The sequence below is a fragment of the Silene latifolia genome, unplaced genomic scaffold (genome assembly GCF_048544455.1).
Source record: "Silene latifolia isolate original U9 population unplaced genomic scaffold, ASM4854445v1 scaffold_260, whole genome shotgun sequence".
NCBI lineage: Eukaryota > Viridiplantae > Streptophyta > Magnoliopsida > Caryophyllales > Caryophyllaceae > Silene > Silene latifolia.
Window position 1 is genome coordinate 9,593 of NW_027413204.1, and position 6,796 is coordinate 16,388.

At 40.5% G+C, this 6,796-nt stretch overlaps 1 non-coding gene across 1 annotated transcript; it reads left to right on the forward strand.

Annotated features, from left to right (window-relative positions):
- Window positions 1-5,296: 5,296 nt before the first annotated feature.
- Window positions 5,297-5,405, forward strand: LOC141639042 (small nucleolar RNA R71). The gene has a single exon (XR_012542341.1). It is a non-coding gene; the product is annotated as a small nucleolar RNA R71 (small nucleolar RNA).
- Window positions 5,406-6,796: the final 1,391 nt, after the last annotated feature.

The following is a 6,796-nucleotide window of genomic DNA, read 5'->3' on the forward strand; positions in this document are numbered from 1 at the left end:
ATTAGTAGGAAAAATCGCGAAAAGGGGAAGAACAAGGGGTTTCCTATTTTTTTGATTAAATGAGTATGTATGAATGAATGAAGTAAGAAATAGAACTTCCCTATTAACTTGCATTCTGGTTTCGCGCGGTGGTCGATCGACTATCAGACCCAGTCGGTCGACCAATCTTCCCTTATACAGCTCTCGGACTTTTCCTCTTCAGTCGATCGACTGATGTGCTTGGTCGATCGACTTCAAGTACTGGCAATTAAGCTCATTTACGTTAAAATTGCTTTTCCAACTTAAATTTCCCGTCTTTCTCTTATAAACATTCAGCAAATCACCGTACGCACTTTGCATAAAATAATTACCTGCAAAAATTCTCAAAGGCGCACGTCTATCCATAAAAGTAATTGCTAATTAAAATGAAATAACTAAAGTTCCTAATGCAAAATAATTAAATAAAACTGTAAAGTTCCTAATTACATAAAAATTACAAGCCGGGTTGCCTCCCGGTTAGCGCTGGTTTAAGAGGTCCCGCACGACCTTTTTACCTCAGTTTGCATCATCCGATAACGGGTCGAAGTACAATACCTCGACTTTCCCAACAAATTCATCTGTTCCGTGATAATGCTTCACATATTGGCCATTAACTTTGAACCTTTCTCCAGCAGAGGTCTCCAGTTCAACTAATCCGAACTTTGTAACTGCTGTGACCGTATAGGGCCACTCCACCTGGATTTCAGCTTACCAGGAAATAAACGGATAAGAGCGTTAAAAAGAAGTACCTTATCGCCAATATGGAACTCGCGCTTAATAATTCTCTTGTCGTGACAGCGCTTCGTTTTCTCTTTATAGATCCTAGCATTATCATAGGCCGTGACCTAAATTCCTCCACTCATTTAGCATTTGTGTCATACGTTTCTCACGAGAGAGGTTGGGATCCAAATTCAAATCACATATAGCCCACCAAGACTTACGCTCCAACTCAACAGGTAAATGACATGTCTTACCATAAATCAATCGGAATGGTGACATCCCAATTGGCATTTTAAACGCGGTCCTATAAGCCCATAAGACATCATATAACTTAAGACTCCAATCTTTCCGTGATTTAGAAACAACTTTAGCTAAAACTTCTTTCAATTCTCGGTTAGAAATCTCAACCTGACCACTAGTTTGGGGATGATACCCCAAACCTCTACGATGTTGGACACCGAATTTAGTCAATAAAGCACTAAGTTGTTTCTCTTTAAAATGCATTCCACCATCGCTAATGACAACCCTAGGGACACCAAAACGAGGGAAAATAATCTTTTTAAATAGCTTAATCACGGCTTTTGCATCGCAATGGGGAGTAGCGATAGCTTCTACCCATTTGGACACATAATCTACAGCTACGAGGATATATTTATTACCTTGACTGCTCGGAAAAGGTCCTTGATAATCAATGCCCCGGACATCAAAAATCTCAACCTCTAGAATGCCTACCTGTGGCATCTCATGTCTCTTTGAAATATTCCCGGATCTTTGACAAGCATCGCACTCAAGAACAAAATTGCGACTATCTGCATGCAAAGTTGGCCAATAGAAACCAGATTGGAGTACCTTAGCCACAGTCCGGGACGGACCATGTTGACCACCATAGGCAGAAGAGTGGCAAGCTTCTAGGATATCCTTCACCTCCCGTTGAGGCACACATCTCCGGATAAGATCGTAAGCGCATTCCTTGAAAACATAAGGATCATCCCAAAAGTATTGTCTAGCATCATAAGCGAACCGCTTCTTCTGCTGCCATGAAAGTTCGGGTGGTATCTTACCTGTCACAACAAAATTAGCGTAATCAGCAAACCACGGAGGTGGATAAGACCCCGAATTAGTAATAGCTAACAGACTCTCATCAGGAAAAGAGTCATTGATGGGTAACGAATCCTCCCTTTCTGTCAGCTGCAGACGAAATAAATGGTCAGCCACCACATTCTCTGCACCTTTCTTATCTTTGATCTCCAAATCAAACTCTTGCAAAAGGAGTATCCACCTCAAAAGCCTCGGTTTCGCATCCTTCTTAAGAAAGAGAGTCTTCAGCGCTACATGGTCAGTATAAACAATAACCTTAGAACCTAACAAATAAGACCGAAATTTATCTAAGGCAAAAACTACAGCTAGAAACTCCTTCTCAGTGGTGTATTAATTGACTTGAGCCTCATCCAGAGTTCGGCTCGCATAATATATGGCATTCAAAACTTTATTTTTCCATTGTCCCAAAAGCGCACCAATCGCATAATCGCGGCATCACACATAATCTCGAATGGGAGGTCCCAATCAGTAATTTGAATGATTGGCGAGAAACTAGAGCCTCTTTTAACCTGTTAAAAGCTAAAAGACACTCATCAGTAAACTCAAAGACAGCATCCTTAAGGAGCAATTGTGTAAGTGGTTTAGCAATTTTTGAAAAATCCTTAATGAAACGCCGATAAAAATCAGCGTGACCAAGGAAATTCCTCACTCCTTTAACATTCACGGGAGGAGGTAATTGCTCAATCACCTGCACTTTTGCCTTATCAACATGTATACCCTTATCAGAAATCAGATGCCCTAACACAACTCCCTCATTGACCATGAACTGACATTTTTCCCAGTTTAAAACAAGATTAACATCAATACAACGCTGCATGACTTTATCAAGATTAGCTAAACAACGATCAAAGTCATTACCATAAACTGAGAAATCATCCATAAATACCTCCATAATGTTCTCTATATAATCGGAAAAAATCCCCATCATGCACCCTCGAAAGGTAGTGGGGCGTTACACAATCCGAAAGGCATTCTCTGCGGTATGCAAAAACACCTGTGGACAGGTAAAAGTGGTCTTACTCGATCATCCAGGATGAATAGGGATCCGAAAGAATCCTGAATATCCGTCTAGAAAACAGAAAAATTTGTTAGAAGCAAGTCTTTCAGTCATTTGGTCAACAAAAGGAAGGGGGAAGTGGTCTTTCTTGGTGGCGGCATTCAACTGTCTAAAATCAATGCACATCCGCCACCCTGTCACAACTCGCGTTGGTATTAATTCATTTTTCTCATTTTTAACCACGGTAGTCCCTCCTTTCTTGAACTACCTGAATCGGGCTAACCCACTTGGAGTTGCCAATCTGTATAAATAATACCCGCATCGAGTAGTTTCATCACCTCGGCCATAACAACTTCCTGCATCTTCGGGTTCAACTTGCGTTGACACATCTCGTAAGGCTTGTGGCCTTCCTCCGGCTCTATCCGTGCATACAGATATCGGTTGATGCCCTTAATATCATCAAAGAATAACCTAAGGCTTTCTGTTTTTCTTAAGCACACACATCAAAGCGTAAAGTGGTCATCATTAATCTTAGCACTAACAATAGCCGGGTATCGCTTCCGTATCATCTAGAAAAACATACTTAAGATTAGGTGGAAGTGGCTTACGCTCTGGCACCTTTACCTCTACAAAGATAGGCAGAATCGGCTTCAATGGTATAGCAAGTGTTTACCAAATTTTCGTTGGCCAGGCTTATGAGCATCTCATCTTCTTCCTCTCTGAGCTCGTAGCTTTCCATTGAGGCTACCAAAACATCTAGCTCCTCAAAGCATTCTCTTTGTATTATCGCACACTCATCTAAACGGGTTAGATCAGCTAGGGGATCCTTGGCTAAGGATTCCCTCCGACAATTAACCACCACATCAACAATATCAACGGAATAACACGTATCATCATCGCGGGTTCAATAGCCTTACGAGCAAGATGAACTCAATGGTGTCATCCCCTACCTCTAAGGTTATGATTCTGCGTTTGACATCTATTACTGACCCAGGTTGTATGTAAAAATGGTCTACCTAAAATAATAGGTATCTGACTGTCCTCTGCGATGTCCAAAACAACGAAATCGACAGGAATAAAAAACTTACCCACTCGAACGGGTACATCCTCTAAGACTCCTAAAGGTCTCTGAGTCGATCTATTTGCCATCTGAAGGGTAATATCGGTCACCTTAAGTCTACCAATATTTAGCTTTTCGCAAAACGAGAATATGGCATGACAACGACACTGGCCCCTAAATCACAAAGTGCCTTTCCAATTTCGTGGTTACCTATAGTGCAAGGAATTGAAAAGCTACCCGGGTCCTTTAATTTAGGTGGTATGTTAATTTGCGAAAGAGCATTACATTCTTCCACAAAAGCAACAGCACCGTCATCATGAAAATTTCTCTTACGATTCAAAATGTCTTTCATAAATTTAGCGTAAGAGGGTACCTGGGTAATTAGATCAGTGAAAGGAATGGTTACCTCAAGATTCTTGACCATCTCCAAAAACTTACCAAACTTGCGCTCCAGCTTAGTATTCTTTAAACGCTCAGGATACGGGGATCGCAACATCGCCGTAGGATCGGTAACCTTGCTTCCGTAAATTTAAAACCTTCGTCAAATTATCAATAAGTATAGAATCATGCAAATTAATTGACGGATTTGCGTCCTGCGCTGGAGACCCAGTCGATCGACCATTGGTCTCGTTCGATCGACCAAATACACCGGGTTGACAGTTTTGGTCGAAACTCCTTCGTCGGGAACTTGGTCGATCGATCGATATTGTTGGTCGATCGACCACATGCGTTGGTTCAATTAGTTTTCGGTCGAAACTTTTTCATCAGATTCCGGTCGATCGATCGCTTGTTGTTGGTCGATCGATCATGGTAATCTTGTGAAGAAAGCTCGTTTTCGCACCAGAATTTAAATTTGTCTTTTCATCATTTCGCGAGTCTTCTCTTGGCTTATCGGGACCATCATAAGAAAGGCCACTTCGGAGATTAATGGCATTAATGGTTTCAATTGGCCCCTCACATTTGCTTGATGAATTGGTGACTTGGTTAGCCGCTAAATTCTTTAACTGCTTCACAAAATTCTTTGCAGATTCAATCCCAACATCTTCTATTTTCGTGACTTGAACCAAAAGAGCTCGGATTATTTCTCTCAATTCCTCGGTCTCATCTGCGTTATGAACAGGAATTTCAATTTCTCTCTCGGAAACCTTAGAAGTCTCGAGCTTTTCGAGCCAGGCTGTAATAGAAGCTATGAGTGTTGCAACGGCACTCATTTCATCACTTTGCTTTCGCGAGTTTCCACGCGAACTCCCAAACTCAGCTCTATGGACTGCCATCTCCTCAATAGTGTTCCAACCTTTATTCTCGGCGTATTATTTTGGAACCTACCATTTGTTGCATCCAGGATAACCTTGTAGTCATCATATAAAGAATTGTAGAATAAGTTGCAAAGGTACCACTGTTGGAAACCGTGGTGAGGGACAGACCGAACCAAACTCTTGAAATGTCCCCATGCTTCACAAAATTCCTCATCAGGTCCTTGCTGGAAATTTGTAATTTTGCTTCTCAAGGCATCAGTCTTTGCGAGTGGGAAGTATTTTTTGTAGAAAGCTAATGCTAGAGATGTCCAATCGTGACTCTGCTTGCTACCCTATCAAGGTAGCGGTACCAATCTCGCGAGAATCCTTCAAGGAGTATAAGAACATCATCCCCTTTACTTCGTCTTGGGTCACCCGGTAGAGTGCACGGTATGGAGCAATGATGAGTCGTGAAAATTTCCATATGCTTCAAAGGGTCCTCGTCCGGTAGACCAGCAAACTGATTTCGCTCCACTAAATCGATATAGGAGGAACGGAATTCGATGTGACCATGAGTAGGGGTGGGTAAATCGTTTCCCTTTGGAACATGCTGCACTTGTGGCTGAAGATTATCATATATTGTAGTCATGATCGCGAAACGGAGAGTACTCAAGCCTTCCTCTCAAAAATCTGTCTTCTAACTGTGCAAAAGCAAAACTAGAAGCAAGAGTAAGCAACGGCCTCAAGGAACCAAAGTTCCTTGAGACAAGAAAAATAAACTAAAAATAGAGCAAACAAAATTACAACGTCTCCCCGGCAACGGCGCCAAAATTTGGTACCGTCGTTTTGTATCAAAATTAAATTTATAAAATCCGAACTAAAACTATAGCTAGTGATAGTAGGGGTCGAACCACAGAGAGACAAGATCAATTCTATTTGCTATTTTTAATCTATTGAAGTAACAATTAAATGGGGGTTTTGAATTTGTTTGATTCTAGAGACTAATTGCCAAAATAAAAAATTTCTCAAATAAGATAAAAGGGAGATCAGGAACGTTGGTTCACCATGGCTAAGGTCGGGTCAAAAAGGTAGCGAGAGGTCTGTAATACGGTCTCGGAAATATGAGCAAGCCTTTCGATCAATGCTCAAATTTAACCTTACGGTCTTCTAATTCCCTAGAATTTCTCAAAGCTTTCGCTCAAAGGAAATTCCAAAACTAATGGAAACCTAACCTACTAATCTTTCAATCTAGCAAGACGGGTTTATCAAAAGGAAATAAGACCGATACGGAATAAATCATACTAATAAAATCGACCCTAATTTATGCCATGGCTCACCTAGTTCCCAATCAAGATAATTAGCTATGCATGATTAAAACTATAACAATTGCAAAATTAAAGACATAGAATGAATTTGACATAATTGAATTGAAATTAAAATAGAGGATTAAAACTGAATTACTTGAATATAGATTGGTAACAATAAGAATTAAAAGACGAGAATAAAAGAAGATTGAAATTAAATTAAAGCTTACTAAGGAAATTGATGAACAACAATTAACTCGAATCCGTAGTCTCCACTTTCTTGTCTCCAAAACTAGATCTAAAACTTCCGTTGTTGAATAATAAAAAGCATACCCTAAATTATTGTTGCCTCATACTGATAAAC